The sequence below is a fragment of the Ahaetulla prasina genome, chromosome 9 (assembly GCF_028640845.1).
Source record: "Ahaetulla prasina isolate Xishuangbanna chromosome 9, ASM2864084v1, whole genome shotgun sequence".
Taxonomy (NCBI): Eukaryota; Metazoa; Chordata; class Lepidosauria; order Squamata; family Colubridae; genus Ahaetulla; species Ahaetulla prasina.
In genome coordinates this window covers 24748785-24764565 of record NC_080547.1, presented here as the reverse complement: position 1 = coordinate 24764565, position 15781 = coordinate 24748785, and the positions used below count along the sequence as shown (strand labels likewise).

Below are 15781 nucleotides of genomic sequence, written 5' to 3'. Positions count from 1 at the left end.
ATGAGAATTTTGCATTATAACTATCAGTAGTGGGTAATCCCCTCTCTATAACTTACCGGGAGATTAATCTCTCTCCACATCCTTTTAAAGATATATTATTTTTAAGTTTGTTCGAACGCACTTTATAGCTTAGTAAAGCCCTTAAGATGTTTTCTTAAAAAAACGCTACTATAAGCATACAGGGGTGGTTTTAGAATCGCAATTACAAGCTTCTTTATCCCCCAGCAAATTCCCACTGTGACGGTGGATGTAAACTGTTTCAGACATTTTAATGCTCCTAAGCAGTAAATCCAGAGGAGAGAAAAGGTGGGGAGGAAATTCAAACACCTCGGTTTGTGAAAATGAGAGATGTCACTTCTTAATGCATGCGACAAATAAAACTCTATGAAATCGCTTTGCGTCTCTTAGTGGAATGTGCATATGTGTATGTACAGGCAATCCTCGATTTATGACCATAACCGAGTCAAAATTTTTCTCTTTGTAAAAGTCTGGATGCTGGATGTTGGAAAACCTAGAGACAGCAGAATAGACGACAACTGCAAAAAATCACAAAACCTAAAGTCCTGCAAATAGAAATGGAAGAGTTGTGGCAAAAGAAAGCAAATATACCACCAATGGTAATAGGCCCCTTGGATGCAATTCCAAAACGTCTGGAGCTTCACTTGAAAACCATCAGTCAATTTACCATCAGTCAATTGCAAAAGGAGGTTTTATGCAGAGCAAGTAAAGACGTATCCTGCAACAAAACATTTAACACCATCAAGTAAAACCATCTATCTATCCTAGATCCTTGAGGAAGACCCGATAGGTGGACAGAAATGACAAATCCAGTCTAAACATCTCACTGACTGAAAAACCAACCATAATATTTCCTCTTCTTGTCAAATAGGATCATTGAGACCAGTGATTTTCAACTGTAGCAACTTGAAGTTGTCTGGACGTCAACTCCCAGAATCCCCAAGCCAGTACAGGTAGTCCTCAACTTACAACAGTTCACTTAGTGACTATTCAAAGTTACCACGGCAGTGAAAAAAGTGACTTATGACCGTTTTTAACACTTACGACCATTGTAGCATTCCTGTGGTCATGTGATCAAAATTCAGACACTTGGCAATTGGCATGTATTTATGACGGCTCCTGGGAGGTCACGTGAGCAGCTTTTGCAACTTTCTGGCCAGCAAAGTCAATGGGGAAGCTAGATTCACTTAACAACCATCTTACTGAGTTAACAACTGCAGTGAGTCACTTCACAGCTGTGGCAAGAAAGGTCATAAAATGGGGCAAAACTCACTTAACAAATGTTTCACTTAGCAACATAAATTTTCGGCTCAGTTGTGGTTGTATGTCGAGGACTACTTGTAGATTCTGGGAGTTGAGATCCACACATCTTCAGGTTGCTAAGGTAGAGGAACAATGCTATAAACTGTTTTAATCCAATTCCTTCTCTGGACAGAAATGCGTACCAAACGTTCACAATGGACAGTTATTCTCCTATATTTTCTTAGCAGTGTGACTTCATTCGTGCAGAAAAAATCTGGGAAATTTCATCTAGTACATTTTGTATGTTGGTTGCTTTCTAGCTAACAGCAGCTCCAACTCCCTAACCACAGTGATTAATTTAGCAGCATTAAAAAAAAAAAGAAACCTGGAACATTTTGTCAGCTGAGCTGCTTTCCCTGTTCACAAATTTTTGTTTGTGAACTGTTCTTGAAAGACATTGTTTTAGTGCCATTTACGGCTATTTTTTAAAAAGAAAATTTTAAATGCATTTTGAAAACCTGTTTGCAAAGAGCAAGAGATGTCTGGGAAAGGTTTAAAAAGAGTACAGAAGGAGAGGAAAAATTACTTGGATTTAAATAAGATGCTCTTAGTCCAAACTTATTACACAACATTGGCAGGAATTTCCATCTCTTCTTCTATCTCTCTTGAGAGACCAGGAACAAACGATCAGTGAACCGGATTTAATATTAATTGATTTAACTTGATATTTAAATTTTATTCCAAAAATGCTTTCATTGCCTGTGATTGTTGAACACAGATAACGTTATTGGACCTTTGCATCTTCCAACAATAATTTATTTTCATGTTTATAGGTTCAAATTACTTTATTAATATGGTACTGTATCAGATAAGGAAAGAACCTTTGCAAGATGGCAAATTATCAATATTATCTTTATTATTAATCCCTGCTGCTTTTATATATTTTTATTTATTTATTTATTTATTTATTTATTTATTTATTTATTTATTTATTTATTTAATTGTTTGCCAAAAAATACAAGGTAACAAGTATCAGTATAGACATAGACATGGATGCATCAAAAAAATGGCACAAATAAATGGATATAAATATTTTATTTATTTATTTATTATTTATTTTATTTGTCACAACAGTATATATAAGTATAAGCATGAAATAACTATACGAATTGGATACAATCAAAGGGAACATTAGGACAGGAACATTAGGCACACTGGTGCTCTTATGCGCGCCCCTTATAGACCTCTTAGGAATGGGGTGAGGTCAATAGTAGATAGACTTTGGTTAAAGCTTTGGGGATTTTGGGAAGAGACCACAGAGTCTGGTAGTGCATTCCAGGCATTAATAACTCTGTTGCTGAAGTCATATTTTCCTACAATCAAGATTGGAGCGGTTCACTTTAAGTTTAAATCTATTGTGTGTACTTGTATTGTTGCGATTGAAGCTGAAGTAGTCTTCAACAGGAAGGACATTGTAGCAGATGATTCTATGAGTTAAACTCAGGTCATGCCGAAGGCAGCGGAGTTCTAAATTTTCTAAACCCAGGATTTCAAGTCTGGTGTCATAAGGTATTTTGTTGTGATCAGAGGAGTGGAGAACTCTTCTTGTAAAATATTTCTGGACACGCTCAATTGTATTAATGTCCAAAATGAGGTGTGGGTTCCAGACAGGCGAGCTGTATTTGAGAATTGGTCTAGCAAATGTTTTGTATGCTCTTGTTAGTAGTGTAATCTTTCTGGAGAAGAAGCTACGCAAGATTAAGTTTACAACTCTTAAAGCCTTTCTGGCAATGTAGTTGCAGTGGGCTTTGGCACTTAGATCGTTTGATATGAAAACTCCAAGGTCTTTGACGGGGTGAGGGTCATTTATAAGGTAATGTCCACTGAGCTTGTATTTAGTGTTCTGATTCTTTTTTCCAATGTGTAAGACAGAGCATTTGCTAGTTGAGATTTGGAGTTGCCAAATTTTTGACGATTCCGACACAAAGTCAAGGTCTTTTTGAAGGGTAGCCATATTGTTGGTAGTGTTAAATAGTTTAACATCATCAGCAAAACATAGCCATAAACACATAAAATGAATACATATAAATGGGGACAGTAGGACAGGGACGGTACGCATGCTGATGCGCTTATGCACACCCCCTTAGGGACCTCTTAAGAAACGTGAAAGGTCCACGGTAGACTGTTTAAGGTAAAAGGTATGGGGGTAAGAGAGACTAACAACAGGATCACAGAGAGTGTTCCAGACATTTACCACTCTATTGCTGAAGTCGTATTTTCTGCAATCAAGATTAGAGTGGATTACATTTAGTTTGTATCTATTGATAGCCCTTGTGTTTGAAATCTTGTGCAGTTGAAGTTAAAGTAGTCATTAACAGGTAGGACGTTATGGTAGATAATCTTGTGTACTAAGCTTAGGTCGAAACATAGACTGTGTAGTTCAAGGTTATCCAGGCCTAAAATATCAAGGCTGGTGGTATAAGGAATTCTATTGTGAGCAGAGGAGTTGAGTATGCTTATATGTGTAGTATATATATATGACTTATATATGAGTAATTGGTTGTGTAGTTGTCTTCCAGTATGAATTTAATGATAAAGTGAAGCTTAGATTGTGTTCTTGGAAGAGATTCCCTCTATGGGCTGGGTTCACTCATTATTTTAAGACATGGTCTGAACAAGGCTTATTGAATAATTCAGTTTGGTTCAGTTTGGTCAACATTCGTTTACAAACCATAGTGGCTGGACTCACACAGGCTAAGTCAGGAGTGCCAAGCTTGATTTCATTGAGGGCCACATCAGGGTTGTGTTTGACCTTGGGGGGCTGAGGTGGGCCTGGGTAGGTGTGTTGGGGGCACCTGTGGTGGCCTGAGCGCTCTGCCAGCAAAAACGGCGTTTGGGAGGGCCGCACTCAGTCCTCATGAGCTTTGTTTTTGCTTGCAGAGGCACCGTGGGCCGGTTCTTCACTGTTTCCAGGCAACTGTGTGGACCACAACTAAGCACCCCATGGGCCGAATCCGGACTCTGGGCCTTGAGTTTGATATCCCTGGGCTAAGCCAATATCAAGTAAACCATTTTTGGTTTTTCTTATTGATGGCAATTTGAAGTGAGTAAAATTCTAAAACAAGAGTGATCTGCTTTTGCTAACTGGGCACTCATTAGTTCTCATGCTGGCTGGGAGTTTTTGGAGTGTCTGTCTTAACACAACTGGAAACAACAAGGTGGAGCTGACCTTGAATAAGTAATGGCTGAGACTCAGCTTACTTTTTGGATCAGGAGCTAAGCACACTGTCCTTTCTCTTTTACAATCACTTTAGTTGCCTTCCTGAGCTTTTCGTTTTGTACAATACATTACTGATAGGAGGGTGATGCTTAAACATTTAATAGCCCCGGCAGGTCCTGATTGAGTTTTTGCCTTCCCTGTAAGTCAGAGGTCTTCAAACTTGTCAGCTTTAAGACTTGTGGACTTCAACTCCCAGAATTCTCTAGCCAGCATAACTGGCTGGAGAATTCTGGGAGTTGAAGTCCACAAGTCTTAAAGCTGCCGGGTTTGAAGACCTCTGCTTTAAGTTATGAATGAAACTCACTACATTTGCAATCTAAAAAGGTTTGCCATAAAGCAGAACTCACAAAATACAATGGCTGGAGTGCTCAGGGAGAAAAATGTCATTATCTTGGTCAGTTCTGAAACAAATTTTGGGGTTGATATCAGAGAGAGAGAGAGAGTGAGTGAGTGAGAGAGTGAGAGAGAGAGAGAGAGAGAGAGAGAGAGAGAGATGTTTAAATATACTTTTGACAATTGTTTTGAATTTTATATCCCAGCTGGAATTCTTTCTTTCTCTTTCTTTTTCCATTTTCAAATAGCATTTGCATGCATGGATTCTATTGATCCTGGGACTAGTAGGAAAAAGGAAGTCTAAACCTTTAGCTTTGGTAAGTTACATTTTAACAGGACTAGGTGATTTAAAACGATTATCTTGATTTTTATAGTCTCAGCAGCAGTTCTTCTTGAATGCCCTTTGTTGAAGACTGCTTCAGTTTGCATACAGGTAGTCCTCCACTTACAAACGTTCATTTAGTGACCGTTTGAAGTTACAACGGCACTGAAAAAAGTGACGAATGACCAATTTTCACACTTACAACCATTATAGCATCCCCATGGTCATGTGATCACAATTGAGATGCTTGGTAACTGACTCATATTTATGACGGTTGCAGTGTCCCGGCGTCACGTGATTTTACCTTTGACGACCTGCTGACAAGCAAAGTCAATGGGGAAGCCAGAATTCCTTTAACAACCATGCGACTAATTTAACAGCTGCAGTGATTCAATTAACAAATGTGGCAAGAAAAGTTGTAAAATGGGGCAAAACCTATTTAACAAATTTTTCACATTAATTTTGGGTCATGGTTGTAATAATAATAATAATAATAATAATAATAATAATAATAATAATAATAATAATAATAATAATAATAATAATAATAATAATAATAATAATAATTTAATTTTTATACCGTCCTTCTCCCGAAGGACTCAGGGCGGTGAACAGGCAGATAAAATAATACAATACATTTCAATAAAAAACACTATTTAAAAAACTTATTCCAAAAGCCTAAATTTAAAATACAATACAAAATATAAAATAAACCCCAATAAAATCCATGTTTAAAAACCCTATTAAGCCAGTCCTGCTCGGAAGAATAGATATGTTTTAAGCTCGCGAAAGGTCCGAGGTCAGGTATTTGGCGTAAACCCGGGGGAAGCTCGTTCCAGAGTGTGGGAGCCCCCACAGAGAAGGACCTTCCCCTGGGGGCCGCCAGCCGGCATTGCTTGGCGGACGGCACCCTGAGAAGTCCCTCTCAGAGCGTACGGGTCGGTGGGAGGCATTTTTAAACACTATTTAAAAAACTTATTCCAAAAGCCTAAATTTAAAATACGATACAAAATATAAAATAACCCCAATAAAATCCATGTTTAAAAACCCTATTAAGCCAGTCCTGCTCGGAAGAATAGATATGTTTTAAGCTCGCGGCGAAAGGTCCGGAGGTCAGGAAGTTGTCGAAGTCCTGGGGGAAGCTCATTCCAGAGGGTAGGTGCCCCCACAGAGAAGGCTCTCCCCTGGGGTCGCCAGCCTACACTATTTGGCGGACGGCACCCTGAGAAGTCCCTCTCAGAGCGTACGGGTCGGTGGGAGGCATTTTTAAACACTATTTAAAAAACTTATTCCAAAAGCCTAAATTTAAAATACGATACAAAATATAAAATAACCCCAATAAAATCCATGTTTAAAAACCCTATTAAGCCAGTCCTGCTCGGAAGAATAGATATGTTTTAAGCTCGCGGCGAAAGGTCCGGAGGTCAGGAAGTTGTCGAAGTCCTGGGGGAAGCTCATTCCAGAGGGTAGGTGCCCCCACAGAGAAGGCTCTCCCCCTGGGGGTCGCCAGCCTACACTATTTGGCTGACGGCACCTTGAGAAGACCCTCTCTATGGGAGCATACCGGCCGGTGGGAGGCATGTGGTAACAGAAGGCGGTCCCGAAGATATCCCGGTCCTATGCCATGGAGCGCTTTAAAGGTGGTAACCAACACCTTGAAGTGCACTCGGAAAACCACAGGCAGCCAGTGCAGCCTGCGCAGGATCGGTGTTATATGGGAGCCACGAGTGGCTCCCTCTATCACCCGCGCGGCTGCATTCTGAACTAACTGAAGTCTCCGGGTGCACCTCAAGGGGAGCCCCATGCTCCCACCTCAAGGGGAGCCCCAGGTAAGTCAAGGACTACCTGTATATAGAACTGTGCTACCCATTTTTCATCTTGAAATCAAAATCCCAAAGTGGGTTTGGCGGACACAAGAGACTAAATATTCTCTGGTAGCGAGAAAACTATGGAACTTCAACCCTTTAGTTTCTGATGTTTTTTTTTTAAATTTCTCATGGTCTAATTCTTGGCTGTATGCAGCAATCTATAGGCAAGCTTTTAAAATCTTTAATTAAAGATTTTTCTCATTTGGCTGCGTATCAGATACATTCCTCAAATATACAGCTGTCTTATATTAAGTTACGGTTTGCTTAATCATTGTTTGTTGAACAAAAATCTTCATTGCCTATGTTTGCATAACACACAATGGTTTGAGAATGATAACAGCTAGAGTCAACCAAAAACAAATAAGCCAATTGTGGATAAAGGAATATATGAACTCCATTATGGTCTGTAGAATTGCCTACGTGAATATGACATCCTTGGGTCTTCCCTTGTTCTTTTGTAAAGAACAAGGTGTGGTGAATCATAGCTAGAGATGACTAAAAAAAACCAAAGGTGCTGTTTCAAAAGGCAGCTGGAGTTTCTTTGTTTTTTTCTTGAAGACTTTTTGCTTTTCATCTAAGAAGCTTCTTTAGTTCTGACTAAAAGAACTAAAAACTCCCTTTTAAACAATAGGTAGGATTGCTATCACACAGGTATATCTCACAACAGCCTAATTAAACTTGCTTTATGGTTGGATTGTTTTTAATATATTAGTTGGATTTTCATCTATGGCCTTGAGCACCTGGAATTACGAGAGCATCTGATAGAATGAATGAATAGAATCAGTCAAGGAAACCACATATCTTTCAAGTAGATAAAGCAACAATGAAAACTTTCATAAAGTTCTCTTCAGCAAAGGCACAGAAAACATCTCTAGAGATGTAAACATTATGCCCAGACTTGTCATTTTGGGGTAACCAATATGATTAGCAATCAGCCATTTGAATTAAATGTGCCAACCACTGAATCTTGCAGATTTCCTTTAGGTTGCATCCCAATTTCAATGGAAGAAAAGCTTGGGTTTGTAAACTGACAATCTCCCTCAGTGGCCGACTTCATGTAGAAGAAGAGCAGGCAGAATTGAAGGGTGGAGTTAAATGCATCATCAGTTTAGAGTCCTTGCATTGCCGCAAGAGATCCAATTTCAGCCTCCCTTGAATTCCACTGATTCTCACCTAGCACCAATTTAATTAGTTGACTAGATTCTTGTGTATAGGTTTGAATAAATCTTCTATGCTTCCACTTTACAAAAGATCCTGATTTTTTTGTGCCTAACACTTCACACAATGTGCTAAACCCACACTAACAATGCAGTGGCTAGGCTCACTTCAGCATGCTGCGCACAAGCAACGAAGTGATATTAGGCATGATTGAAGGTACACAACCTACTCCACTATTACGTACTCACCCTCATTTTGGTCTGTTGTGCAAACCCAGCTATCTTGTGATCAAGACATTCCGAGAGATGAAGGAGGCAAATCAGAAAGAGAGAGAGAAAAATCCTAATCCCCTCCCATAGTGTTTAATTTTCTTGTAGCTCAAAATACTGTAGACCTTGATGTCCTATTTCTTTAGCAACAGGGTTCTCACTGTTTTTCTTGGGTGGCCAATTCCACCATCTAATAATAGTCCTCTCCATTAGGAAATGCTCCCTGCTACCAGATATTATACATTTATGATGTGATTGCTATCCCCCCCCCCGTCTGTCTCTCCCCTCTCTCCAATCTCACTTAGAAAGCTTTTTGCAGCCCCCTTCTTCATCCTCCAGTGTTGATAGCTTCAAATACTTCTTTCTAAAGAAGGAAGCTGTTGGGGCACAGGTTGAATTTTCTCCGTCCACTCCATCCCACCAGTGTCTGAACTGCAGCTTCTTTCAGAATGTTGGGTCAGAAACTCCACGGAGAATTAATACCAAATAAAGTTCATACACTAGAGTGTACTTAAGTGAACAATCTGGCTTCCTAGTAGAGTTAGTAAGATAGCTGGAATACAGCCAAGGTTTTCTCAAGGTAGGTCACCATATTGTTTCCTTCCCCATAACCATTTCTGTTTGGATTTTGCTCTACAGAAAGATCATTTCCCCCCGTCCAGGTTGATATTCCTGGGGTTAGTTCTGCTTTTATCTCTGTGTGAATTACGGAAAGCTTTTTCACTCAGAATTAATTGTACCCTTCGAGGGGCTTAGTGCACCATCTCTAGTCTATGATCTTGTCAAGTTGGGATCCCGGCAGGCCATGACTTTGGAAGGCATCATTGGGGTGGGAGCCACGGAAACGTGGCATGAGGCAGAGTGGTTTCTGTGTAGAGTGGCCTATTACTGCAAAAACAGGCCCCCAGATGAGCTCTGTGCACACGCCGCCTCTTCCAGATGGGGAGGAGAGCTTTTCATTTTAGGCTTAAGTCAATTGCTCCGATTCTGCCGCGGCATGTTTTCTCGGTAGGGGGACGCGAGTTGTTCAATGCTGTGAGTTAGTGAGAAGAAAGACTGTCCCTGTTTGATCTTCTCAAGTCACCAACCCTTTATTTTTAGAAGTGAAAACAAAGTCAGCGCTTTTCTGCGAAGGATTGAGAAATAGCACCTGCAATGCAGGATGCTCTCAAAGTTTTTTTTTCTTTTTGTCAGGAGGAGGGGCTTCTCTAAGGTTTTCTTTCCTTCTCTCTCTCCCTATTTCTTTTTTTTCCCCCAGCCAATTTGTCTTTTAATAGTCACCTTTGTAAAAACAGTAGAAATGAAATTTGAGTGCCACTCTGAACATAGAATATTAGAGTTGGAAGGGACCTCGGAGGTCTTCTAGTCCAACCCCCTGCTCGAGAAGGAAATCCTATACCATTTCAGACAAATGGTTGTCCAGTCTCTTGTTGAAAGCCTCCAGTGATGAAGCGCCCACAACCTCTAAAGGCAGGTCTAGGACTTTTCGGCTCGAGCCCTTGGCTCTGCCTATTTCTCCTCCAGGGTTTCGCCTTTGCGTTATTACGCCCTGGTGTTTGGGCCACGGCCCCTCCATCCCAGTCCCTTCGCCGCGGCCCATTCTTCGAAGTACAGTTCGCATCGGGCTTTTGGGTGCCGAGGACAGTTCTCAGCCAGCCAATTGGTGCAGGGGCTTTGGGGCTTTGGGAGTAGAGTGGGAGCTGCAGTTCAGAGGGAGGCTCTACCTTTGCCTCCTCCCAATCCCCTCTTCTTCTTTTTTTTTGTTTACATTTATATCCCGCCCTTCTCCGAAGACTCAGGGCGGCTTACAGTGTGTAAGGCAATAGTCTCATTCTATTTGTATATTTACAAAGTCAACTTATTGCCCCCCCAACAATCTGGGTCCTCATTTTACCTACCTTATAAAGGATGGAAGGCTGTGTCAACCTTGGACCTGGTGGGGCTTGAACCTGCAGTAATTGCAGGCAGCTGTGTTTAATAACAGGCTTCTTACAGCCTGAGCCACACCGCGGCCCTACAGTCTACGGTCCTTCTACAGGGAGACGCCCTGGGAATCCCACCTGATGGATACCTCGCCCTCTACAGCCCCCTCCCCCCATCCTTTGTGGCTGGATTCTTCCCCTGCGCTGCTCTCAGCTGCCTTGAGAGTCTCCAAACTGACAGACCCTCCCTCTGAACTGCACTCCCACTCTACTCCCAAAGCCCCTGCATCAATTGGCTGGCTGCGAACTGTCCTGGGCACCCAAAAGCCCAACGCGAACTGTACTTCGACAAAAGGGCTGCGGCGAAGGGACTGGGATGGAGAGGCCATGGCCCAAAGTGCCAGGGCATAATAACACGGAAGCAAAACCCTGGAGGAACAGGCAGAGCCAAGGGTTTGAGCAGAAAAGTCCCATTCCATCTGAAGGCAACCTGTTCTAGGTTGCTTTTCTCCTTGGTTAGTTTCCAATCATTGTTTCTCATCTTGCCTTTTGGTGCTTTGGAAAATAGTTTGATTCCCTCGTTTTTGTAGAAACCCCTCAAATCTTGGAAATACAAATCTTGGAGATACTCTGGTTAAAAATGATAAATATCTTCTGCATATGGCAGTTGTGTTGGGAGAGGAAGGGATGGGGTGCTTTTGGTAATGACTACCTGGTATACTTATACATAGTCCTCAACTTACAACAGTTCCTTTAGGGGGTGTTACTGACGGAAGTGACTGAAGTTACAGTGTCACTGAAAAAAGTGACTTCTGATCTTTTTTCACACTTAGGACCCTTGTAGCATTTCTATGGCCATGTGATCAAAATTCAGATGGCTTGGCAATTGATTCATATTTATGACAGTTCCATGTCCTGGGATCATGTGATCCACTTTTGTGACTTTTTGACAAGCAAAGTCAATGGGGAAGCCACATTCATTTAACTATTGTGTTACTCACTTAACAACTGCAGCGATTCACTTAACAACAGTGTCAAGAAAGGTCATAAAATGGGCTTCCGGTGGCGCCACCTTCTTCGCTGGGTGCCTAATTAAGGCGCTCTGCACTGAAGATCGTAAAAGCCGGTGAAACAGCGAAAAACAGCTGTTCGCTGGCTTCAATTTCTCTCCCTGGGAGAAAGGGAGAGGATAGAGTGGCGGGAGAGTGGTAGATCTCCCCAGGGGCTTGGCTTTTTGAAGCGAAGCCCTGGAGGGTTGAGTCCCACTGAACCCCGCCGAGCTCTGATCTTCAGCGCGCTCCTGCAAAGGCAGGAAAAAGTGTCCATCTCTGCTTAATTGATTGTTTATTGTGGATTTCTATATGCAGATGGAACGGGCGCGAGTGAACAACTACTGGATTGCAAGTATTTTTTACTTCCTGACTTCTACCTTTTAAAAAGATAAGAATCATGTATTAAGAATTGCTCTCTTGCGTGTCTGGAAGAAATATTTTTATAAATTAAATTATAAGGTTCCTATGTGGGTAAAGTCCTAGACATACAATAGAGAATATAAATTTAGAACAGAATCAGGAAATGATTACATATAAAGATCTTTTATATACTGAAAGAGGTAATTTGCAATTTGCACATATTAAAAGAAGAAGGGAAAAATTATACTTGGTTTCAATACGGGCAAGTACGTGCTAGATGGAAGGAAAATCAGAAAATTGGTATAGTCCAGAATGAGGAAAATTTGGCAAAGCAAATTAGAAATCAATCTCAGGAGCATATAAAGAGATTGTATAATGTGTTACTTGAAATAGATTCTGAAAGTGATTTGGTAAAGGATTGTATGATAAAGTGGGCACAAAATTTTCAGGAGCCAATATTATTGGAAACTTGGAAAAAATTTGGATTAGAAATGTTAAATTTACGCAGGCACAGAATTTAAGGGAAAATTTTTATAAAATGTTTTATAGATGGCATTTAGATCCTAAGAAATTATCATGTATGTACCCAGATATGCAAGCAAAATGCTGGAAATGTAATTGTGATGACGCTACATATTTTCATATTTGGTGGACTTGTAAGAATATTAAGGCTTTTTGGATAAAAATTTGGTGGATTTTACAAAATGTTCTGAAAAAGAAGATAAAGTTCCTGCCGCAATTTTTTCTGCTGGGAATTATTACAGACTCTACAGTAATTGAGACTAAACTGATTTTAAATCTAGTAACAGCGGCAAGATTACTGATAGGACAGTATTGGAAGAAAAAAGAAGTACCTACAATAGAAGAATGGATATTAAAAGTTGCCAATTCGGCTGAGATGGCAAAAATCTCAGCCTTTTTGAAAGACAATACACAAGGAAGATACTTAAACGAATGGAAAAAATGGATTGAATATATTCAAAGTAGATATCAGACTAAGAGTTATCAGACTGCCTTAGAATGATTAGGATGTATTATTTTTGATTGTTTTGGGGGAGGTTAGGAATTGATGGGAATTGTAGGAGTATAATTGAGTTAGGACGGAAAATTTTTTAGCATATGTTTGTTTTATTTTTAACTATACCTTGTGTTTGTTCCGGGAAGTCGGGAGGGGGGGTTATGAAGGGAGGGGGGGCTGGGGGGGGAAAAAAAGGGGGGGGGGGAAAGCTTTGTAAAACTTTTTCAATAAAAAAAAAGAAAACTCATAAAATGGAGCAAAACTCACTTAATAACTGTCTTGCTCAGCAACAGAAACTTTGGGTTCAATTGTGGTTGTAAGTTGAGAACTACCTGTATTGCCCATGTATTTTTCTACTTACCTCCAGATAGTTTTAAAATGTAGGTTATTTTTCTCCTTTGTTAAGGAAAAAACACACAAAAAGCTGGTGTTAGCCAGAAGCGCTGAATGGTGATTTTCTTAGAAGTCTAAAGAATGATTATTATGTTAAAATTTCATGTCCTTTTCTATTTAACATGATTTTCTTTTCAGCCTTTCCCAAAACTTCTCTTCTTTGCTGCTCAATGTCAGCAGCATTTTTATTCCATGGCTCTGTCTCCATTCATTTAACCGTGGCACAAAGATGCCCTGACAATATTTATTTTCCACTTGTCCCTTGATGCTGTCCTTACCTTGTCCTAGCCTTTAAGTTCTCATTAGCTGTACTGTCTTGAAGCACATCCAATACTGGCCATCAATAACCTCAACTTATAAAGTCTGTAGGCTTTTTCACATAATTCCATGGGGGGGGGGACCAGTGACTGCCAGCGACTTGGGAATACAAGCAATAGAGTCAGGATAGGTATCAGCAATGAGAATAGCAAATGTCATGGAGTGTTTTCCTTTCCAGGGTGGGTTGATAGCAAGTCAACTCAACGGTGGAGAATGGCTCCTGAGAGAGATGGGGAACTTGTAAAAAAGGAATGAATATAAAGGGAGGCAAATAGCAGAAGGGAAAGTAAGAAAAAGTAATCCAACTTTTTTATTGTTTAAAGCCTATTAACAATCCCCAGGAAAAGCAAAATAAATAACAGAAGTCAAGCCAATAACCAGCTCTAACTATGACTGATCTCTGTTCCTGTATTAGACCATGCATCTGTGTTGACACAATCTGAATTTGAAAGGCAGTATTATGTATAGTGTGTGTGTGTGTGTGTGTGTGTGTGTGTATAATATCACAAGGTGCACAGTTGGTTGCAAAGGGAGGGTTATCATGCCTACTGATAATTAAACTGCTCACAGTTTTATATATCTTTTCGTCTCTTATTTCTATGTAGAATTATTGCTGCAACAGATTTGTTGAAGGATAGGATAGGTTAGGATAGAATAGAATATAGAGTAGAGTAGAATAGAGTAGAGTAGAATAGAATAGAATAGAATAGAATAGAATGGAATGGAATGGAATGGAATGGAATGTAGAGTAGAGTAGAGTAGAGTAGAGTAGAGTAGAGTAGAGTAGAGTAGACTAGAGTAGAATAGAATAGAATAGAATAGAATAGAATAGAATAGAATAGAATTTTTTATTGGCCAAGTGTGATTGGACACACAAGGAATTTGTCTCCGGTGCATAAGCTCTCAGTGTTCATACAAGCAATAAATGATAAATCATGATCATAGTTGTCATAAAAAAACATTCATCATAAATCATAAGATACAACACTTAGTGATAGTCATAGGTTACTAAATAACCAATCAACATAGATAATACTAGGATACTAAATAAAACAATATAAATCATAAGATGCAAGCAACAAAGTTATAGTCATAAGAAAATAAGGAGATAGGTAATAGGAAAAATGAGAAGAATAATTTGGATAAACTATGCAAATCTAACTCTGCAAACAGAAATCAAAGTGAGTCCAGCCCAGCTCACTTTCTGCAGCTCCCTCCCCTCCACCTTGATTCTATTATATATTTTATGAAGACAGCAATGGTCCAGGGTATCTAAGGAAGCACCTGATACCGTTGGAACTAACCAGTAGAATGTAAGACCAGTAGAGTGGTCTAATTTGGCTCCCTTAAAGCCAAAGAATTTTGGCTGGTGAGGTCCTGGAGAAGTGCCTCTTCTGCTATCCCACCCTCTGGAATATTTTCCCATTGGAGGTGAGATCCACACTGGCAGTCCTGGCCTTCTTGGCTTGCCAACTGGCCACTGGGGGTGTCTGAGGGAATAGAGAAGATTCCCACTCCCAGGCTACCCATCAGCTCGGTTTTTAATTTTAATTTATAGCTTTGTATTCTACTTTAATTATTTTTCACACTGTTTAACTTTTATTATTATATTTTATTATATTGTAAGATTTGCTGTATTAGTGGGCTGGGCAGTATAGAAACCCATCAAACAAACAAATAAATAAAACCCTTCCATGTCATCTCCTGGCCAACCTGTAGAGACCCCTTGCTGGGAATGACAGAATCATCTGGAAAGAGAAAGAGAAACAAAAGGCTGGAGTAAAAGGGCCCTTGATCTGATCTATTCACATAGTCCTACTTTTGGCAGAAGGGATGATATACTTATAGGAACCTTCTTGAGGAAAGTAAATTGATTTCTTGGCATAATCTTGCAGTCTATTGCAGCTCCTGCTGGGAAAATACTATGGAAATTTTCAAGACAAGCTCTTATCCAAAACAGAAAAAAAAATTTTTTCCTACCAATTAATCAAGGTTGTTAAACAGTGAATGAAATGCTACTTCCTACTTACTTAATCCTGGAATCACTGGTACAAAAAACTATTGTTTTCTGATAGAATGGTTTACAGATGCAAAAGCCAAAAAGTTAAGAAACAATTCTTCCCAAGAACAAATAAATTCTGCAGGTCAGAATTTGAGACTCCCCTAATCTCAACCATTCCATACAGGCAGTCTTTGTTTAACGACTGGACACTTATGTCCATTCAAAG

At 40.0% G+C, this 15781-nt stretch overlaps 1 protein-coding gene across 9 annotated transcripts in view; it reads left to right on the top strand.

Annotated features, from left to right (window-relative positions):
- PKNOX2 (PBX/knotted 1 homeobox 2) overlaps positions 1 to 15781 on the top strand; it is a 345970-nt gene that overhangs the window by 28284 nt on the left and 301905 nt on the right. For 4 of the 9 annotated variants that reach the window (XM_058194340.1, XM_058194338.1, XM_058194330.1 and 1 more), the window contains exons 1-2: positions 4196 to 4363; positions 5122 to 5190. The exons of 2 other annotated variants lie outside the window; for them this stretch is intronic. The gene's annotated coding sequence lies outside the window, so the exon portion shown is untranslated. Of the gene's footprint in view, positions 1 to 4195; positions 4364 to 5121; positions 5191 to 15781 lie in introns of those variants that run through there. 3 more of the 9 variants (XM_058194331.1, XM_058194332.1, XM_058194336.1) reach the window with 3 other exon arrangements.